General features: G+C 33.9%; 4 non-coding genes across 4 annotated transcripts; all 4 read right to left on the bottom strand.

Annotated features, from left to right (window-relative positions):
• TRNAE-CUC (transfer RNA glutamic acid (anticodon CUC)) lies at positions 1-72 on the bottom strand. Its single transcript has one exon. It is a non-coding gene; the product is annotated as a tRNA-Glu (tRNA).
• A 932-nt stretch (positions 73-1,004) lies between these two features.
• TRNAE-CUC (transfer RNA glutamic acid (anticodon CUC)) lies at positions 1,005-1,076 on the bottom strand. The gene has a single exon. It is a non-coding gene; the product is annotated as a tRNA-Glu (tRNA).
• A 14,480-nt stretch (positions 1,077-15,556) lies between these two features.
• Positions 15,557-15,628, bottom strand: TRNAE-CUC (transfer RNA glutamic acid (anticodon CUC)). The gene has a single exon. It is a non-coding gene; the product is annotated as a tRNA-Glu (tRNA).
• A 3,270-nt stretch (positions 15,629-18,898) lies between these two features.
• Positions 18,899-18,970, bottom strand: TRNAE-CUC (transfer RNA glutamic acid (anticodon CUC)). Its single transcript has one exon. It is a non-coding gene; the product is annotated as a tRNA-Glu (tRNA).
• Between the last annotated feature and the right edge of the window lie 4,820 nt (positions 18,971-23,790).

Genomic DNA, 23,790 nt, shown 5'->3' with positions numbered 1-23,790 from the left:
TTCCCGTACCGGGAATCGAACCCGGGCCTCGCGGGTGAGAGCCGCGTATCCTAGCCACTAGACCACACGGGACATGCTCATTAACATTTAACACACAAAAATTCTTTCCTTTCATCAACCTAAATTTCCCTTTTCCTTTAATACCAAACACTTTTAACATTCTTTAATGATATTAACTCTGAAAGGATAGAGTCTACTGGATGGTGTTATCAGAATTAAGCTGTATTTTGCAACTGGACCATCATCCAAAGTGTTAAAGCGATTCAGTGTTACGTTCGAAAATTATTAGTGTTCAAAAGATGTAATATTTCTTAACGGTAGAAAATTGTATGCTAAATGTCTTGTTATAACTTATTGTATCGATATAAAAGTCTAAATTCATAATGTATCTTCGAAATTTCTTCCAGTTTCATTTTTTCCATGTTGCTAGGATTATGAATGGGCACTTATATAGATAGAACTAACAAAACGACTTTAACCTGGTCAAAATATATCTAGTATATATAGCTATGAGTGAATCTCAATTAAAATAGACTATTTCAGATAATCCTTAGTCGAGTTATTTAAAATTGATTTCAAATCTTCTGTTACCATTAAAACCAGAACTCCAAAAATCCATACTTTTTCTAATGTTTCTGTACTTCCTATTTGTTGATAAAATAGTTGGAAGTCCATCTCTGCTTCCATTTTGTTTCAATGTATCGTCTGATAATTGGACTCATATCCAAATGTGGCACCTTATTAGTTAAGAAATCACATCTTGCAGCATCCTTTGCTTTACTATCAGCTAGTTTGTTCCTTTCTACATCAGTGTGCCCAGGAATGTGCTGCCACCTGTACTGTTTCAGAGCATCCCTTCACTTTATCTCTGTCATGCCACACCCAACTCGATAATGATAGCAGTTACATTTCTCTTTCATATTATTAAACCACTTACAACATCTGCAATTACATCAATCACATTTTTTATACCTTCAGTATGGACTGAAGTGAATGAAAAGGCTTTCCCGTACCGGGAATCGAACCCGGGCCTCGCGGGTGAGAGCCGCGTATCCTAGCCACTAGACCACACGGGACATGCTCATTAACATTTAACACAAAAAAATTCTTTCCTTTCATCAACCTAAATTTCTCTTTTTCTTTAGTACCAAAAACTTTTAACATTATTTAATGATACTAACTCTGAAAGGATAGAGTCTACTGGATGGTGTTATCAGAATTAAGCTGTATTTTGCAACTGGACCATCATCCAAAGTGTTAAAACGATTCAGTTTTACGATCGAAAATTATTAGTGTTCAAAAGGTGTGCAATGTTTCTAAATGGCAAAAAATTATATGCTAAATGTCTTGTTACAACTTATTGTATCGATATAAAAGTCTAAATTCATAATGTATCTAGAAATTTCTTTCAGTTTCATTTTTTCCACGTTGCGGATTATGAATGGGCACTCATATAGCACGACTTTAACCTGGTCCTTCTCAGCCTTTCGGACACTCAGGAATTAAATAAGACGGTTATCTTCCACCACAGGAAATATCACTAACAAGATTTAATGCCTTTCAATAGTATGATAAACTTATTCCCTTACAGTGTTCATTTACATCTTGTTTTCTTGTCAGTCATAACAATAAAGGTTGAAATTTAGTCCAGTTTATTAATTTTATATTAAAAAAGCCCTCTTGATTGATTGATTACGATATTTAGGTCTTGAAGACCAAGCGCCGGAACCCATCAGGATTATTCAGCGCCGTAATGAAGGTGAAATTTACAAATTAATGATATGATTGATAATGAATACGTGAATGATGATATACTAGTAAAATTCAGTGTTAAAATATGAACGTAAAAAATGAAGAATGATATTTGATAGAACCAACAAAAAAAGAATGATATTTGATAGAACCAACAAAAAATAAGTATATATTGAACTTTCACATTCAAAATATATACTTAGTATATGAATAAATGTGACTAAAATCTTCATTAAATATACTGAAATCATATCTCACTAAAATAACCAGACTATTTCAGATAGCCCAAAAGGTTATCTACTATAACGTCATTATTTAAAACTTCTAAAACAGTCTTCCAAGTTAGTAGTACTTTGCCCTAGGGCGAATAAATTTAGGACAGTGCACCAGCATGTGCTCAACGGATAGCTGACCACCACATTGAACGACAAACTGGGGCACTGGCTCCTCTAAAATATAGCTATGAGTGAAGCAGGTATGGCCAATCCTAAGCCGTGTTAGGATGGTCTCAAATCTTCTGTTACAATTAAAACCCGAACTCAAAAATCCATACTTTTTCTAATGTTTCTGTACTTCCTATTTGTTGATAAAATAGAGGAAGTCCATCTCTACTTCCATTTTGTTCGAATGTATCGTCTGATAATTGGACGCATATCCAAATGTGGCACCTTATTAGTTAAGAAATCACATCTTGCAGCATCCTTTGCTTTACTATCAGCCAGTTTGTTCCCTTCTACACCAGTGTGCCCAGGAATGTGCTGCCACCTGTACTGTTTCAGAGCATCCCTTCATTTTATCTCTCTCATGCCACACCTGAATCAATATTGATAGCAGTTACATTTCTCTTTCATGTTATTAAAGCACTTACAACATCTCCAATGAGATCAATCATTTTTTTATACCTTCAGTATGGACTGAAGTGAATGAAAAGGCTTTCCCGTACCGGGGAATCGAACCCGGGCCTCGCGGGTGAGAGCCGCGTATCTAGCCACTAGACCACACGGGACATGCTCATTAACATTTAACACAAAAAAATTCTTTCCTTTCATCAACCTAAATTTCCCTTTTCCTTTAATACCAAACACTTTTAACATTATTTAATGATATTAACTCTGAAAGGATAGAGTCTACTGGATGGTGTTATCAGAATTAAGTTGCATTTTGCAACAGGACCATCATCCAAAGTGTTAAAGCGATTCAGTTTTACGTTCGAAAATTATTAGTGTTCAAAAGATGTGTAATATTTCTTAATGGCAGAAAATTGTATGCTAAATGTCTTGTTATAACTTATTGTATCGATATAAAAGTCTAAATTCATAATGTATCTCGAAATTTCTTCCAGTTTCATTTTTTTCCACGTTGCAGATTATGAATGGGCACTTATATAGCACGACTTTAACCTGGTCCTTCTCAGCTTTTCGGACACTCAGAATTAAATAAGACGGATATCTCCCAACACAGGAAATATCAATACCAAGATTTAATGCCTTTCAATATTTTGAGAACTTATTCCCATACAGTGTTCATTTACATCTTGTTTTCTTGTCAGTCATAACAATAAAGGTTGAAATTTAGTCCAGTTTATTAATTTTATATTAAAAAGCCCTCTTGATTGATTGATTATGATATTTAGGTCTTGAAGACCAAGCGCCGGAACCCATCAGGATTATTCAGCGCCGTAATGAAGGTGAAATTTACAAATTAATCATATGATTGATAATGAATAGGTGAATGAATGATGATATACTAGTAAAATTCAGTGTTAAAATATGAACATAAAAATGAAGAATGATATTAGATAGAACCAACAAAAATAAGTATATATTGAACATTTATATTCAAAATATATACTTAGTATATGAATAAATGTGACTAAAATCTTCATTAAATATACTGAAATCATATCTCAATAAAATAACCAGACTTTTTCCGATAACCCAAAAGGTTATCTACCATAACGTCATTATTTAAAACTTCTAAAATAGTCTTCCCAGTTAGTAATTACTTTGCCGTAGGGCAAATAAATTCAGGACAGTGCACCAGCATGCGCTCAACGGAAGCTGACCACCACAGTGAGCACAAACTGGGGCACTGGCTCCTCTAACATATAGCTATGAGTGAAGCGGGTAAGGCCAATCCTTAAGTCGTGTTAGGATTGTTTCAAATCTTCTGTTACTATTAAAACCTGAACTCAAAATCCATACTTTTTCTAATGTTTCTGTACTTCCTATTTGTTGATAAAATAGAGGAAGTCCATCTCTGCTTCCATTTTGTTTGAATGTATCGTCTGATAATTGGACGCATATCCAAATGTGGCACCTTATTAGTTAAGAAATCACATCTTGCAGCATCCTTTGCTTTACTATCAGCTAGTTTGTTCCCTTCTACACCAGTGTGCCCAGGAATGTGCTGCCACATGTACTGTTTCAGAGCATCCCTTCATTTTATCTCTCTCATGCCACACCCGAATCGTTATTGATAGCAGTTACATTTCTCTTTCATGTTATTAAACCACTTACAACATCTGCAACTACATCAATCACATTTTTTATACCTTCAGTATGGACTGAAGTGAATGAAAAGGCTTTCCCGTACCGGGAATCGAACCTGGCCTCTCTGGTGAGAGCCGCGTATCCTAGCCACTAGACCACACGGGACATGCTCATTAACATTTAACACAAAAATTCTTTCCTTTCATCAACCTAAATTTCCCTTTTTCTTTAGTACCAAAACTTTTAACATTATTTAATGATATTAACTCTGAAAGGATAGAGTCTACTGGATGGTGTTATCAGAATTAAGCTGTATTTTGCAACTGGACCATCATCCAAAGTGTTAAAGCGATTCAGTTTTACGATCGAAAATTATTAGTGTTCAAAAAGGTGTGTAATGTTTCTTAATGGCAAAAATTATATGCTAAATGTCTTGTTATAACTTATTGTATCGATATAAAAGTCTAAATTCATAATGTATCTAGAAATTTCTTTCAGTTTCATTTTTTCCACGTTGCGGATTATGAATGGGCACTCATATAGCACGACTTTAACCTGGTCCTTCTCAGCCTTTCGGACACTCAGGAATTAAATAAGACGGTTATCTTCCACCACCGGAAATATCACTAACAAGATTTAATGCCTTTCAATAGTATGATAAACTTATTCCCTTACAGTGTTCATTTACATCTTGTTTTCTTGTCAGTCATAACAATAAAGGTTGAAATTTAGTCCAGTTTATTAATTTTATATTAAAAAAGCCCTCTTGATTGATTGATTATGATATTTAGGTCTTGAAGACCAAGCGCCGGAACCCATCAGGATTATTCAGCGCCGTAATGAAGGTGAAATTTACAAATTAATGATATGATTGATAATGAATACGTGAATGATGATATACTAGTAAAATTCAGTGTTAAAATATGAACGTAAAAATTGAAGAATGATATTTGATAGAACCAACAAAAAAGAATGATATTTGATAGAACCAACAAAAAATAAGTATATATTGAACTTTACATTCAAAATATATACTTAGTATATGAATAAATGTGACTAAAATCTTCATTAAATATACTGAAATCATATCTCACTAAAATAACCAGACTATTTCAGATAACCCAAAAGGTTATCTACTATAACGTCATTATTTAAAACTTCTAAAACAGTCTTCCAAGTTAGTACTTTGCCCTAGGACGAATAAATTTAGGACAGTGCACCAGCATGTGCTCAACGGATAGCTGACCACCACAGTGAGCAAAACTGGGGCACTGGCTCCCCTCTAAAATATAGCTATGAGTGAAGCAGGTAAGGCCAATCCTAAGCCGTGTTAGGATGGTCTCAAATCTTCTGTTACAATTAAAACCCGAACTCCAAAAATTCCATACTTTTTCTAATGTTTCTGTACTTCCTATTTGTTGATAAAATAGAGGAAGTCCATCTCTGCTTCCATTTTGTTCGAATGTATCGTCTGATAATTGGACGCATATCCAAATGTGGCACCTTATTAGTTAAGAAATCACATCTTGCAGCATCCTTTGCTTTACTATCAGCTAGTTTGTTCCCTTCTACATCAGTGTGCCCAGGAATGTGCTGCCACATGTACTGTTTCAGAGCATTCCTTCATTTTATCTCTCTCATGCCACACCCGAATCGTTATTGATAGCAGTTACATTTCTCTTTCATGTTATTAAACCACTTACAACATCTGCAATGAGATCAATCACATTTTTTATACCTTCAGTATGGACAGAAGTGAATGAAAAGGCTTTCCCGTACCGGGAATCGAACCCGGGCCTGAAAGGATAGAGGGTGAGAGCCAACTGGACCATCATCCGTATCCTAGCCACTAGACCACACGGGACATGCTCATTAACATTTAACATTTAAAAATTCAAAAATTCTTTCCACGTTGCAGATTTTCATCAACCTAAATTTCCCGAGTTAGGATTGTTTTCCTTTAATACCAAAACACTTTTTAACATTATTTAATGATATTAACTCTGAAAGGATAATTGGAGTCATATCCTGGATGGTGTTATCAGAATTAAGCTGCATTTTGCAACTGGACCATCATCCAAAGTGTTAAAGTTACATTTCTCTTTCATATTATTGATTCAGTTTTATTTTTTCGAAAATTATTAGTGTTCAAAAGGCCTCGCGGGTGTAATATTTCTTAATGGCAGAAAATTCCTTTATGCTAAATGTCTTGTTATAACTACTATTGTATCGATATAAAAGTCTAAATTCATAAGTGTTATCTCGAAATTTCTTCCAGTTTCATGTTTTTTCCACGTTATCGATATAAAAGATTATGAATGGGCACTTCATTTTTTATAGCGGATTATGAACGACTCATTTAACCTGGTCCTTCTCAGCCTTTCGGACACTCAGGAATTAAATAAGACGGTTATCTTCCAACACAGGAAATATCACTAACAAGATTTAATGCCTTTCAATATTATGATAAACTTATTCCCTTACAGTGTTCATTTACATCTTGTTTTTCTTGTCAGTCATAACAATAAAGGTTGAAATTTAGTCCAGTTTGTTAATTTTATATTAAAAAAGCCCTCTAGATTGATTGATTACGATATTTAGGTCGTGAAGACCAAGCGCTGGAACCCATCAGGATTATTCAGCGCTGTAATGAAAGTGAAATTTACAAATTAATGATATGATTGATAATGAATACGTGAATGATGATATACTAGTAAAATTCAGTGTTAAAATATGTTAAAATGAAGAATGATATTTGATAGAAAACAAAAAAAAGAATGATATTTGATAGAACCAACAAAAAATAAGTATATATTGAACTTTATATTCAAAATATATACTTAGTATATGAATAAATGTGACTAAAATCTTCATTAAATATACTGAAATCATATCTCACTAAAATAACCAGACTATTTCAGATAACCCAAAAAGGTTATCTACTATAACGTCATTATTTAAAACTTCTAAAATAGTCTTCCAGTTAGTTAGTACTTTGCCCTAAGACGAATAAATTTAGGACAGTGCACCAGCATGTGCTCAACGGATAGCTGACCACCACATTGAACACAAACTGGGGCACTGGCTCCTCTAAAATATAGCTATGAGTGAAGCAGGTAATGGCTCAATCTTCTGCTACAATTGCCCAGAACTTAAAGCTTGTGTTAGGATGGTCTCAAATCTTCTGTTAGAGGAATTAAAACCCGAACTCATTAAAAAATCTTCCATACTTTTTCTAATGTTTCTGTACTTCCTATTTGTTGATAAAATAGAGTTACATTTCTCTTTCATGTTATCAAAGTCCATCTCTACTACCCATTTTGTTTCAATGTATCGTCTGATAACTGGACGCATATCCAAATGTGGCACCTTATTAGTTAAGAAATCACATCTTGCAGCATCCTTTGCTTTACTATCAGCCAGTTTGTTCCTTCTACACCAGTGTGCCCAGGAATGTGCTGCCACATGTACTGTTTCAGAGCATCCCTTCATTTTATCTCATCATGTCACAGCCTGAATCGTTATTGATAGCAGTTACATTTCTCTTTCATGTTATTAAACCACTTACAACATCTGCAATTAGATCAATCACATTTTTTTATACCTTCAGTATGGACTGAAGTGAATGAAAAGGCTTTCCCGTACCGGGAATCGAAACCAGGCCTCGCGGGTGAGAGCCGTGTTAGGATTGTATCTAGCCACTAGACCACACGGGACATGCTCATTAACATTTAACACAAAAATTCTTTCCTTTCATCAACCTAAATTTCTGTTTTTTCTTTTAGTACCAAACACTTTTAACATTATTTAATGATATTAACTCTGAAAGGATAGAGTCTACTGGATGGTGTTATCAGAATTAAGCTGTATTTTTGCAACTGGACCATCATCCAAAGTGTTAAAGCGATTCAGTTTTACGTTTGAAAATTATTAGTGTTCAAAAGGTGTGTAATATTTCTTAATGGCAAAAAATTATATGCTAAATGTCTTGTTATAACTTATTGTATCGATATAAAAGTCTAAATTCATAATGTATCTCGAAATTTCTTTCAGTTTCATTTTTTCCACGTTGCGGATTATGAATGGGCACTCATATAGCACGACTATAACCTGGTCCTTCTCAGCCTTTCGGACACTCAGGAATTAAATAAGACGGTTATCTTCCACCACAGGAAATATCACTAACAAGATTTAATGCCTTTCAATATTATGATAAACTTATTCCCTTACAGTGTTCATTTACATCTTGTTTTCTTGTCAGTCATAACAATAAAGGTTGAAATTTAGTCCAGTTTATTAATTTTATATTAAAAAGCCCTCTTGATTGATTGATTACGATATTTAGGTCTTGAAGACCAAGCGCCGGAACCCATCAGGATTATTCAGCGCCGTAATGAAGGTGAAATTTACAAATTAATGATATGATTGATAATGAATACGTGAATGATGATATACTAGTAAAATTCAGTGTTAAAATATGAACGTAAAAATGAAGAATGATATTTGATAGAACCAACAAAAAGAATGATATTTGATAGAACCAACAAAAAATAAGTATATATTGAACTTTACATTCAAAATATATACTTAGTATATGAATAAATGTGACTAAAATCTTCATTAAATATACTGAAATCATATCTCAATAAAATAACCAGACTCTTTCAGATAACCCAAAAGGTTATCTACTATAACGTCATTATTTAAAACTTCTAAGACAGTCTTCCAAGTTAGTACTTTGCCCTAGGGCGAATAAATTTAGGACAGTGCACCAGCATGTGCTCAACGGATAGCTGACTACCACAGTGAGCACAAACGGGGCACTGGGTCCCTAAAAAATATAACTATGAGTGAAGCGAGTAAGCCCAATCCTAAGCCGCGTTAGGATGGTCTCAAATCTTTTGCTACAATTAAAACCCGAACTCCAAAAATCAATACTTTTTCTAATGTTTCTGTACTTCCTATTTGTTGATAAAATAGAGGAAGTCCATCTCTGCTTCCATTTTGTTTGAATGTATTGTCTGATAATTGGACGCATATCCAAATGTGGCACCTTATTAGTTAAGAAATCACATCTTGCAGCATCCTTTGCTTTACTATCAGCTAGTTTGTTCCCTTCTACACCAGTGTGCCCAGGAATGTGCTGCCACATGTACTGTTTCAGAGCATCCCTTCATTTTATCTCTCTCATGCCACACCTGAATCGTTATTGATAGCAGTTACATTTCTCTTTCATGTTATTAAACCACTTACAACATCTGCAATTAGATCAATCATATTTTTATACCTTCAGTATGGACTGAAGTGAATGAAAAGGCTTTCCCGTACCGGGAATCGAACCGGGCCTCGTCTGGGTGAGAGCCGCGTATCTAAGCCACTAGACCACACGGGACATGCTCATTAACATTTAACACACAAAAATTCTTTCCTTTCATCAACCTAATTCCCTTTTCCTTTAATACCAAACACTTTTAACATTATTTAATGATATTAACTCTGAAAGGATAGAGTCTACTGGATGGTGTTATCAGAATTAAGCTGTATTTTGCAACTGGACCATCATCCAAAGTGTTAAAACGATTCAGTTTTACGTTCGAAAATTATTAGTGTTCAAAAGGTGTGCAATGTTTCTTAATGGCAGAAAATTGTATGCTAAATGTCTTGTTATAACTTATTGTATCGATATAAAAGTCTAAATTCATAATGTATCTAGAAATTTCTTCCAGTTTCATTTTTTCCACGTTGCGGATTATGAATGGGCACTCATATAGCACGACTTTAACCTGGTCCTTCTCAGCCTTTCGGACACTCAGAATTAAATAAGACGGTTATCTTCCACCACAGGAAATATCACTAACAAGATTTAATGCCTTTCAATATTATGATAAACTTATTCCCTTACAGTGTTCATTTACATCTTGTTTTCTTGTCAGTCATAACAATAAAGGTTGAAATTTAGTCCAGTTTATTAATTTTATATTAAAAAAGCCCTCTTGATTGATTAATTACGATATTTAGGTCTTGAAGACCAAGCGCCGAAACCCATCAGGATTATTCAGCGCCGTAATGAAGGTGAAATTTACAAATTAATGATATGATTGATAATGAATAGGTGAATGATGATATACTAGTAAAATTCAGTGTTAAAATATGAACGTAAAAAAAAATGAAGAATGATATTTGATAGAACCAACAAAAAAGAATGATATTTGATAGAACCAACAAAAAATAAGTATATATTGAACTTTTACATTCAAAATATATACTTAGTATATGAATAAATGTGACTAAAATCTTCATTAAATATACTGAAATCATATCTCACTAAAATAACCAGACTATTTCAGATAACCCAAAAGGTTATCTACCATAACGTCATTATTTAAAACTTCTAAAACAGTCTCCCAGTTGTTAGTACTTTGCCCTAGGGCGAATAAATTTAGGACAGTGCACCAGCATGTGCTCAACGGATAGCTGACCACCACAGTGAGCACAAACTGGGGCACTGGCTCCCTCTAAAATATAGCTATGAGTGAAGCAGGTAAGGCCAATCCTAAGCCGTGTTAGGATGGTCTCAAATCTTCTGTTACAATTAAAACCCGAACTCCAAAAATCCATACTTTTTCTAATGTTTCTGTACTTCCTATTTGTTGATAAAATAGAGGAAGTCCATCTCTCTTCCATTTTGTTCGAATGTATCGTCTGATAATTGGACGCATATCCAAATGTGGCACCTTATTAGTTAAGAAATCACATCTTGCAGCATCCTTTGCTTTACTATCAGCTAGTTTGTTCCCTTCTACACCAGTGTGCCCAGGAATGTGCTGCCACCTGTACTGTTTCAGAGCATCCCTTCATTTTATCTCTCTCATGCCACACCTGAATCGTTATTGATAGCAGTTACATTTCTCTTTCATGTTATTAAACCACTCACAACATCTGCAACTAAATCAATCACATTTTTTATACCTTCAGTATGGACTGAAGTGAATGAAAAGGCTTTCCAGTACCGGGAATCGAACCCGGGCCTCGCGGGGTGAGAGCCGCAGTATCCTAGCCACTAGACCACACGGGACATGCTCATTAACATTTAACACAAAAAAATTCTTTCCTTTCATCAACCTAAATTTCCCTTTTCCTTTAATACCAAACACTTTTAACATTATTTAATGATATTAACTCTGAAAGGATAGAGTCTACTGGATGGTGTTATCAGAATTAAGCTGTATTTTGCAACTGGACCATCATCCAAAGTGTTAAAGCGATTCAGTTTTACGTTCGAAAATTATTAGTGTTCAAAAGATGTGTAATATTTCTTAATGGCAGAAAATTGTATGCTAAATGTCTTGTTATAACTTATTGTATCGATATAAAAGTCTAAATTCATAATGTATCTCGAAATTTCTTCCAGTTTCATTTTTTCCACGTTGCGGATTATGAATGGGCACTCATATAGCACGACTTTAACCTGGTCATTCTCAGCTTTTCGAATACTAAGGAATTAAATAAGTCGGTTATCTCCCACCACCGGAAATATCACTAACAAGATTTAATGCCTTTCAATATTATGATAAACTTATTCCCTTGCAGTGTTCATTTACATCTTGTTTTCTTGTCAGTCATAACAATAAAGGTTGAAATTTAGTCCAGTTTATTAATTTTATATAAAAAAGCCTCTTGATTGATTGATTACGATATTTAGGTCTTGAAGACCAAGCGCTGGAACCCATCAGGATTATTCAGCGCCGTAATGAAGGTGAAATTTACAAATTAATGATATGATTGATAATGAATACGTGAATGATGATATACTAGTAAAATTCAGTGTTAAAATATGAACGTAAAAAAATGAAGAATGATATTTGATAACCAACAAAAAAAGAATGATATTTGATAGAACAACAAAAAATAAGTATATATTGAACATTTACATTCAAAATATATACTTAGTATATGAATAAATGTGACTAAAATCTTCATTAAATATACTGAAATCATATCTCAATAAAATAACCAGACTCTTTCCAGATAACCCAAAAGGTTATCTACCATAACTAATCATTATTTAAAACTTCTAAAATAGTCTTTTCCTAAGTTAGTATCTCTACTTACTTTGCCAGTAGGGCGAATAAATTTAGGACAGTGCACCAGCATGTGCTCAACGGATAGCTGACCACCACAGTGAGCACAAACTGGGGCACTGGCTCCTCTAACATATAGCTATGAGTGTTGAATAAGGTATAAAGCCAATCCTTAGCCGTGTTAGGATGGTTTCAAATCTTCTGTTACAATTAAAACCCGAACTCAAAAATCCATACTTTTTCTAATGTTTCTGTACTTCCTATTTGTTGATAAAATAGAGGAAGTCCATCTCTGCTTCCATTTTGTTTCAAAATGTATCGTCTAAATGATAATTGGAACATATCCAAATGTGGCACCTTATTAGTTAAGAAATCACATCTTGCAGCATCCTTTGCTTTACTATCAGCTAGTTTGTTCCCCTCTACATCAGTGTGCCCAGGAATGTGCTGCCACATGTACTGTTTCAGAGCATCCCTTCATTTTATCTCTCTCATGCCACACCCGAATCGTTATTGATAGCAGTTACATTTCTCTTTCATGTTATTAAACCACTTACAACATCTGCAATTACATCAATCACATTTTTTATACCTTCAGTATGGACTGAAGTGAATGAAAAAGGCTTTCCCGTACCGGGAATCGAACCGGGCCTCGTGGGTGAGAGCCGTATATCCTAGCCACTAGACCACACAGGACATGCTCATTAACATTTAACACAAAAAAATTCTTTCCTTTCATCAACCTAAATTTCCTTTTTCCTTTAATACCAAACACTTTTAACATTATTTAATGATATTAACTCTGAAAGGATAGAGTCTACTGGATGGTGTTATCAAAATTAAGCTGTATTTTGCAACTGGACCATCATCCAAAGTGTTAAAGCGATTCAGTTTTACGTTCGAAAATTATTAGTGTTCAAAAGGTGTGTAATGTTTCTTAATGGCAGAAAATTATATGCTAAATGTCTTGTTATAACTTATTGTATCGATATAAAGTCTAAATTCATAATGTATCTAGAAATTTCTTTCAGTTTCATTTTTTTCCACGTTGCGGATTATGAATGGGCACTCATATAGCACGACTTTAACCTGGTCCTTCTCAGCCTTTCGGACACTCAGGAATTAAATAAGACGGTTATCTTCCAACACAGGAAATATCACTAACAAGATTTAATGCCTTTCAATAGTATGATAAACTTATTCCCCTTACAGTGTTCATTTACATCTTGTTTTCTTGTCAGTCATAACAATAAAGGTTGAAATTTAGTCCAGTTTATTAATTTTATATTAAAAAGCCCACTTGATTGATTGATTACGATATTTAGGTCTTGAAGACCAAGCGCCGGAACCCATCAGGATTATTCAGCGCCGTAATGAAGGTGAAATTTACAAATTAATGATATGATTGATAATGAATACGTGAATGATGATATACTAGTAAAATTCAGTGTTAAAATATGAACGTAAAAATGAAGAATGATATTTGATAGAACCAACAAAAAGAATGATATTTGATAGAACCAACAAAAAATAAGTATATATTGAACTTTTACATTCAAAATATATACTTAGTATATGAATAAATGTGACCAAAATCTTCATTAAATATGCTGAAATCATATCTCACTAAAATAACCAGACTATTTCAGATAGCCCAAAAGGTTATCTACTATAACGTCATTATTTAAAACTTCTAAGACAGTCTTCCAAGTTAGTACTTTGCCCTAGGACGAATAAATTTAGGACAGTGCACCAGCATGTGCTCAACGGATAGCTGACCACCACATTGAACAAAAACTGGGGAACTGGCTCCCTCTAAATATAGCTATGAGTGAAGCAGGTAAGGCCAATCCTAAGCCGTGTTAGGATGGCCTCAAATCTTCTGCTACAATAAAACCCGAACTCAAAAATTCCATACTTTTTCTAATGTTTCTGTACTTCCTATTTGTTGATAAAATAGCCATCTCTGCTTCCATTTTGTTGAATGTATCGTCTGATAATTGGACGCATATCCAAATGTGGCACCTTATTAGTTAAGAAATCACATCTTGCAGCATCCTTTACTTTACTATCAGCTAGTTTGTTCCCTTCTACATCAGTGATAGGAATGTGCTGCCACATGTACTGTTTCAGAGCATTCCTTCATTTTATCTCTCTCATGCCACACCCGAATCGTTATTGATAGCAGTTACATTTCTCTTTCATGTTATTAAACCACTTACAACATCTGCAACTACATCAATCACATTTTTATACCTTCAGTATGGACTGAAGTGAAGTTACCGGGAATCGAATGGCCTCGCGGGTGTAAGAGCCGCGTATCCTAGCCAAGACCACACGGGACATGCTCATTAACATTTAACACACAAAAATTCTTTCCTTTCATCAACCTAAATTTCCCTTTTCCTTTAATACCAAACACTTTTAACATTATTTAATGATATTAACTCTGAAAAGGATATATTGAGTCTACTGGATGGTGTTATCAGAATTAAGCTGTATTTTGCAACTGACCATCATCCAAAAATTAAAGCGATTCAGTGTTACGTTCAAAAAATTATTAGTGTTCAAAAGAGTGTAATATTTCTTAACGGCAGAAAATTGTATGCTAAATGTCTTGTTATAACTTATTGTATCGATATAACAGTCTAAATTCATAATGTATCTCGAAATTTCTTCCAGTTTCATTTTTTTGTTGGATTATGAATGGGCACTTATATAGCACGACTTTAACCTGGTCCCTCTAACATATAGCTATGAGTGAAGCGGGTAAAGCCGAATCCTTAGTCGAGTTAGGATTGTTTCAAATCTTCTGTTACCATTAAAACCAGAACTCAAAAATCCATACTTTTTCTAATGTTTCTGTACTTCCTATTTGTTGATAAAATAGAGGAAGTCCATCTCTGCTTCCATTTTGTTTCAATGTATTGTCTGATAATTGGACTCATATCCAAATGTGGCACCTTATTAGTTAAGAAATCACATCTTGCAGCATCCTTTTGCTTTACTATCAGCTAGTTTGTTCCCTTCTACATCAGTGTGCCCAGGAATGTGCTGCCACATGTACTGTTTCAGAGCATCCCTTCATTTTATCTCTCTCATGCCACACCGAATCGATATTGATAGCAGTTACATTTCTCTTTCATGTTATTAAACCACTTACAACATCTGCAATTACATCAATCACATTTTTTTATACCTTCAGTATGGACTGAAGTGAATGAAAAGGCTTTCCCGTACCGGGAATCGAACCCGGGCCTCGCGGGTGAGAGCCGCGTATCCTAGCCACTAGACCACACGGGACATGCTCATTAACATTTAACACAAAAAATTCTTTCCTTTCATCAACCTAAATTTCCTTTTCTTTAGTACCAAACACTTTTAACATTATTTAATGATATTAACTCTGAAAGGATAGAGTCTACTGGATGGTGTTATCAGAATTAAGCTGTATTTTTGCAACTGGACCATCATCCAAAGTGTTAAAGCGATTCAGTTTTACGTTCGAAAATTATTAGTGTTCAAAAGGTGTGTAATGTTTCTTAATGGCAAAAATTATATGCTAAATGTCTTGTTATAACTTATTGTATCGATATAAAAGTCTAAATTCATAATGTATCTAGAAATTTCTTTCAGTTTCATTTTTCCACGTTGCGGATTATGAATGGGCACTCATATAGCACGACTTTAACCTGGTCCTTCTCAGCCTTTGGACACTCAGGAATTAAATAAGACGGTTATCTTCCACCACAGGAAATATCACTAACAAGATTTAATGCCTTTCAATATTATGATAAACTTATTCCCTTACAGTGTTCATTTACATCTTGTTTTCTTGTCAGTCATAACAATAAAGGTTGAAATTTAGTCCAGTTTATTAATTTTATATTAAAAAGCCCTCTTGATTGATTGATTACGATATTTAGGTCTTGAAGACCAAGCGCCGGAACCCATCAGGATTATTCAGCGCCGTAATGAAGGTGAAATTTACAAATTAATGATATGATTGATAATGAATACGTGAATGATGATATACTAGTAAAATTCAGTGTTAAAATATGAACGTAAAAATGAAGAAAAATAGAACCAACAAAAAAGAATGATATTTGATAGAACCAACAAAAAATAAGTATATATTGAACTTTTACATTCAAAATATATACCTACTATGAGAATAAATGTGACTAATATCTTCATTAAATATACTGAAATCATATCTCATTAAAATAACCAGATTATTTCAGATAACCCAAAAAGTTATCTACCTTAACATCATTATTTAAAACTTCTAAAATTGTCTTCCAAGTTAGTAAGTACTTTGCCCAAAGGCGAATAAATTTAGGACAGGGCACCAGCATATGCTCACGAATAGCTGACAACCACAGTGAGCAAAAACTGGGGCACTGGCTCCCTCTAAAATATAGCTATGAGTGAAGCAGGTAAGGCCAATCCTAAGCCGTGTTAGGATGGTCTCAAATCTTCTGCTACAATTAAAACCCGAACTCAAAAATTCCATACTTTTTCTAATGTTTCTGTACTTCCTATTTGTTGATAAAATAGAGGAAGTCCATCTCTGCTTCCATTTTGTTTGAATGTATCGTCTGATAATTGGACGCATATCCAAATGTGGCACCTTATTAGTTAAGAAATCACATCTTGCAGCATCCTTTGCTTTACTATCAGCTAGTTTGTTCCCTTCTACACCAAAGGGCCCAGGAATGTGCTGCCACCTGTACTGTTTCAGACCATCCCTTCATTTTATCTCTCTCATGCCACACCTGAATCGATATTGATAGCAGTTACATTTTCTTTCATGTTATTAAACCACTTACAACATCTGCAATTAGATCAATCACATTTTTTATACCTTCAGTATGGACTGAAGTGAATGAAAAGGCTTTCCCGTACCGGGAATCGAACCCAGGGCCTCGTGGGTGAGAGCCGCGTATCCTAGCCACTAGACCACACGGGACATGCTCATTAACATTTAACACAAAAATTCTTTCCTTTCATCAACCTAAATTTCCCTTTTCCTTTAATACCAAACACTTTTACCATTATTTAATGATATTAACTCTGAAAGGATAGAGTCTACTGGATGGTGTTATCAGAATTAAGCTGTATTTTGCAACTGGACCACCATCCAAAGTGTTAAAGCGATTCAGTTTTACGTTCGAAAATTATTAGTGTTCAAAAGTGTGTAATGTTTCTTAATGGCAGAAAATTATATGCTAAATGTCTTGTTATAACTTATTGTATCGATATAAAAGTCTAAATTCATAATGTATCTCGAAATTTCTTTCAGTTTCATTTTTTCCACGTTGCGGATTATGAATGGGCACTTATATAGCACGACTTTAACCTGGTCCTTCTCAGCCTTTCGGACACTCAAGAATTAAATAAACGGTTATCTTCCAACACAGGAAATATCACTAACAAGATTTAATGCCTTTCAATATTATGATAAACTTATTCCCTTACAGTGTTCATTTACATCTTGTTTTCTTGTCAGTCATAACAATAAAGGTTGAAATTTAGTCCAGTTTATTAATTTTATATTAAAAAAGCCCTCTTGATTGATTGATTACGATATTTAGGTCTTGAAGACCAAGCGCCGGAACCCATCAGGATTATTCAGCGCCGTAATGAAGGTGAAATTACAAATTAATGATATGATTGATAATGAATACGTGAATGAAATATACTAGTAAAATTCAGTGTTAAAATATGAACGTAAAAATGAAGAATGATATTTGATAGAACCAACAAAAAAAGAATGATATTTGATAGAACTAACAAAAATAAGTATATATTGAACTTTTTATTCAAAATATATACTTAGTATATGAATAAATGTGACTAAAATCTTCATTAAATATACAGAAATCATATCTCACTAAAATAACCAGACTATTTCAGATAAGCCCAAAAGGTTATCTACTATAACGTCATTATTTAAAACTTCTAAAACAGTCTTCCAAGTTAGAACTACTTTGCCCTAGGACGAATAAATTTAGGACAGTGCACCAGCATGTGCTCAACGGATAGCTGACCACCACATTGAACAAAACTGGGGCACTGGCTCCTCTAAAATATAGCTATGAGTGAAGCAGGTAAGGCCAATCCTAAGCCGTGTTAGGATGGTCTCAAATCTTCTGCTACAATTAAAACCCGAACTCAAAAATCATACTTTTTCTAATGTTTCTGTACTTCCTATTTGTTGATAAAATAGAGGAAGTCCATCTCTGCTTCCATTTTGTACGAATGTATCGTCTGATAACTGGACGCATATCCAAATGTGGCACCTTATTAGTTAAGAAATCACATCTTGCAGCATCCTTTGCTTTACTATCAGCCAGTTTGTTCCCTTCTACAATCAGTGGGCCCAGGAATGTGCTGCCACCTGTACTGTTTCAGAGCATCCCTTCATTTTATCTCTCTCATGCCATACCCGAATCGATATTGATAGCAGTTACAATTCTCTTTCATGTTATTAAAGCACTTACAACATCTGCAATGAGATCAGTCACATTTTTTATACCTTCACTATGGACTGAAGTGAATGAAAAGGCTTTCCCGTACCGGGAATCGAACCTGGGCCTCGCGGGTGAGAGCCGCGTATCCTAGCCACTAGACCACACGGGACATGCTCATTAACATTTAACACAAAAAATTCTTTCCTTTCATCAACCTAAATTTCTCTTTTCTTTAGTACTAAAAACTTTTAACATTATTTAATGATACTAACTCTGAAAGGATAGAGTCTACTGATGGTGTTATCAGAATTAAGCTGTATTTTTGCAACTGACCATCATCCAAAGTGTTAAACGATTCAGTTTTACGATCGAAAATTATTAGTGTTCAAAAGGTGTGCAATGTTTCTAAATGGCAAAAATTATATGCTAAATGTCTTGTTACAACTTATTGTATCGATATAAAAGTCTAAATTCATAATGTATCTAGAATTTTCTTTCAGTTTCATTTTTTCCACGTTGTGGATTATGAATGGGCACCATATAGCACGACTATAACCTGGTCCTTCCTCAGCCATTTGACACACAGAATTAAATAAGACGGTTATCTTCCACCACCGGAAATATCACTAACAAGATTTAATGCCTTTCAATATTATGATGAACTTATTCCTTACAGTGTTCATTTACATCTTGTTTTCTTGTCATCATAACAATAAAGGTTGAAGTTTAGTCCAGTTTATTAATTTTATATTAAAAAGCCCACTTGATTGATTGATTACGATATTTAGGTCTTGAAGACCAAGCGCCGGAACCCATCAGGATTATTCAGTGCCGTAATGAAGGTGAAATTTACAAATTAATGATAGATATGATTGATAATGAATATGTGAATGATGATATACTAGTAAAATTCAGTGTTAAAATATGAACGTAAAAAAATGAAGAATGATATTTGATAGAACCAACAAAAAGAATGATATTTGATAGAATTTAACAAAAAATAAGTATATATTGAACTTTCATTCAAACATATACTTTAGTATAGGAATAAATGTGACTTTCATTAAATATACAGAAATCATATCTCACTAAAATATTTAGACTATTTCAGATTAAAGGTTATCTACTATAACGTCATTATTTAAAACTTCTAAGACCTAGTATGAATAAATTTAACAACTAAACAGCATTTACTTATTAGTTACGAATAAAACTTGCAGCAAATATAGCTTGAGTGAAGCAGGTATGGCCAATCCAGCATGTCGGTAGAAAGCAATCGGTTAAATAATGTTATGGCACATTGTACTGAAAAGTCTAGCTCCCATTTTTTTATCCCGTCTGAACATATTATTAAGAAATCACACGTTTACTATCAGCAGTTTGTTCCCCTTCACACCAAAGGGCCCAGGATTCATGAGTGACATTTTATCTCTCTCATGCCATGGACTTTAGATAACCAATTTTTTTAGCTCATCTCCAATGAGATCAGGCAAATTTTTAATTGAATAGCGGTCTCAAATCTTCACCTCAGTGAGAATATCAGCCACTAGACCAAGACATGCTCATTAACATTTCAAAAATTTTTATTCATCAACCTAAATTATTTCCTTTAGTACCAAAACGCTTTTAACATTAGATGGATTTTATGAATTGTTGCATTTTTAACATCATCCAAAGTGTTAAAATTAAGCTGTATTTTGTAATCCATTAGTGTATCAAAAATGTTAAAATGGCAGAAAATTGATTGTCTTGATAACTTATTTATTGATAAATCCAACTGTCTGAAATTCTTCCAGTTTGCTGTTGAAATAGGTAGGAATTAAAGGCTTTCAATACTTATTAAAATTTACATCTGTTTTCTTCTCAGAAGTTGTGTTTATTAATTTTATATTAAAAAGCCCTCTTCATTGAATTACGATATTTTTGATTATGGATTATTCAAGGGTGAATGATTGGTGAATGATGATATCAGTAAAATTCAGTATAAAATCTGAAGAATCCATAGATAGCAATATATCACAAAATATATACACCAAGATTTAAAAGTGTTTTACATCTTAACGTCATTGCTTTGTCTAATAAATTTTGAAATTTTGTTGCAGCTGTACACTGGCTTTTAACATATATTGAAAAATCTTCTGTTACTATTAAAAGTTCATTTATTTTTATTTGTTGATTGGTCCATCTCTGGTTTCCATTTTGGTCGTTTAGAGCATCCCTATTTTGATTTCTATGTCATATCAGAGTTTGAGATCGTGTTATTATTACAGTTTAAGCATCATTTTATCTTTCACACTGTGTTATTTTTCATGTTATTAAAATTACAACATCTGCAATTACATCAATCACATTTTTTATACCTTCAGTATGGACTGAAGTGAATGAAAAGGCTTTTGTACCGGGAATCGAACCCGGGCCTCATGGTGAGAGCCACATATCCTAGCCACTAGACCACATGGGACATGCTCATTAACATTTAACACAAAAATTTTTTCCTTTTCATCAACCTAAATTTCCTTTTTCCTTTAGTATCAAACACTTTTAACATTATTTAATGATATTAACCTGAAAGGATAGAGTCTACTTGATGGTGTTATCAGAATTAAGTTATATTTTGCAACTGACCATCATCCAAAGTGTTGAAACGATTCAGTTTTTGTTGAAAATTATTAGTGTTCAAAAGATGTGTAAATTTTTAATGGCAAGAAATTAAATGCTAAATGTCTTGTTATAACTTATTGTATCGATATAAAAGTCTGCTATCATAATGTATCAAGAAATTTCTTTGAGTTCCATTTTTTCCACTTTGGATTATGGCGGCACTCATATAGCACGACTTAACCTGGTCCTTTCAGCCATTTGGACACTCAGGAATTAAATAAGTTTGTTATCTTCCACCACAGGAAATATTACAACAAGATTTAATGCCTTCATATAGTATGATAAACTTATCCTACAGTGTTCATTTACATCTTGTTTTCTTGTCAGTCATAACAATAAAGGTTGAAATTTAGTCCAGTTTATTAATTTTATATTAAAAAGCCCTCTTTGATTGATTGATTACGATATTTAGGTCTTGAAGACAAGCGCTGGAACCCATCAGGGATTATTCAGCGCCGTAATGAAGGTGAAATTTACAAAATTAATGATATGATTGATAATGAATACGTGAATGATGATATACTAGTAAAATTCAGTGTTAAAATATGAACATAAAAATGAAGAATGATATTAGATAGAATTTCAACAAAAATAAGTATATATTGAACATTTATATTCAAAATATATACTTAGTATATGAATAAATGTGACTAAAATCTTCATTAAATATACTAAATCATCTCACTAAAATAACCAGACTATTTCAGATAACCCAAAAGGTTATCTACTATAACGTCATTATTTAAAACTTCTAAGACAGTCTCCAAGTTAGCAGTACTTGCCGTAGGGCAAATAAAATTTAGGACATGACCAGCATGCTCAACGGATAGCTGACCACCACATTGAACGAAAAATGGGAACTGGCCCGTCTAAAATATAGCTAAGTGAGTGAAGTGGTAATGCCAATCCTAAGTCGTGTTAGGATTGTTTCAAATCTTCTGCTACTGTTTTAAAACCCGAACTCCAAAAATTCCATACTTTTTCTAATGTTTCTGTACTTCCTATTTGCTGATAAAATAGAGGTTTCCAACTCAGCTTCCATTTTGTCTGAATGCATTGCCCATAATTGGACGCATATCCAAAATGTGGCATCTTATTAGTTAAGAAATCGCATCTTGCAGCATCCTTGCTTTACTATCAGCTAGTTTGTTCCCTTCATCAGTGTGCATATAGAATAAAGGCACATGTACTGTTTCAGAGCATCCCTTCATTTTATCTCTCTCATGCCATACCCGAACTGAGATATTGATAGCTGGTGTTACATTTCTCTTCATGTTATTAAACCACTTACAACATCTGCAACTAAATCAATCACATTTTTATACCTTCAGTATGGACTGGATGTGAATGAAAAGGCTTCCTGGTACTGAAACGAACCTGGGCCTCACAGGAGAGCCACAAGACTTAGCCACCAGACCACACGGGACATGCTAATAACATTTAAACGCAGAAAAATTCTTCCTTTCATCAACCTAAATTTTCCTTTAATACCAAACACTTCAACATTATTTTAATGATATTAACTTAAAGGATAGAGTCTACTGATGGTGTTATCAGAATTAAGCTGTATTTTGCAACTGGACCATCATCCAAAGTGTTAAAGTAATTCAGTTTTACGTCTCAGCACTATTAGTTCAAAAGATGTGTACATTTCTTAACGGCAGAAAATTGTATGCTAAAATGTCTTGTTATAACTTATTGTATCGATATACAAGTCTAAATTCATAATGTATCTCGAAATTTCTTCCAGTTTCATTTTTTCCACGCTATGGATTATGAATGGGCACTCATATAGCACGACTTTAACCTGGTCCTCTAACATACAGCTACTTGAGTGAAGCGGGTAAAGCGAATCCTTAGTCGAGTTAGGATTGTTTCAAATCTTCTGTTACCATTAAAACCAGAACTCCAAAAATCCATACTTTTTCTTATGTTTCTGTACTACCTATTTGTTGATAAAATAGAGGAAGTCCATTTCTGCTTCCCATTTGTTTCAATGTATCTGATAATTGGACTCATATCCAAATGTAGCACCATATTAATTAAGAAATCACATCTTGAAGCATCTTTACTTTTACTATCAGCTAGTTTTGTTCCTTCTACATCAGTGTGCCCAGGAATGCTGCCACATGTACTGTTTCAGAGCATCCCTTCATTTTATCTCTGTCATACCACACCCGAATCGTTATTGATAGCAGTTACATTTCTCTTTCATGTTATTAAACCACTTACAACATCTGCAATAAACTACATCAATCATTTTTATACCTTCAGTATGGACTGAAGTGAATGAAAAGGCTTTCCTGGGTACCGAATCGAACCCGGCCT

This window comes from Macrobrachium rosenbergii, chromosome 17, assembly GCF_040412425.1.
Source record: "Macrobrachium rosenbergii isolate ZJJX-2024 chromosome 17, ASM4041242v1, whole genome shotgun sequence".
Lineage (NCBI taxonomy): Eukaryota > Metazoa > Arthropoda > Malacostraca > Decapoda > Palaemonidae > Macrobrachium > Macrobrachium rosenbergii.
The sequence above is the reverse complement of the archived record's forward strand: the minus strand, read 5'-3'. Positions and strand labels throughout refer to the sequence as shown.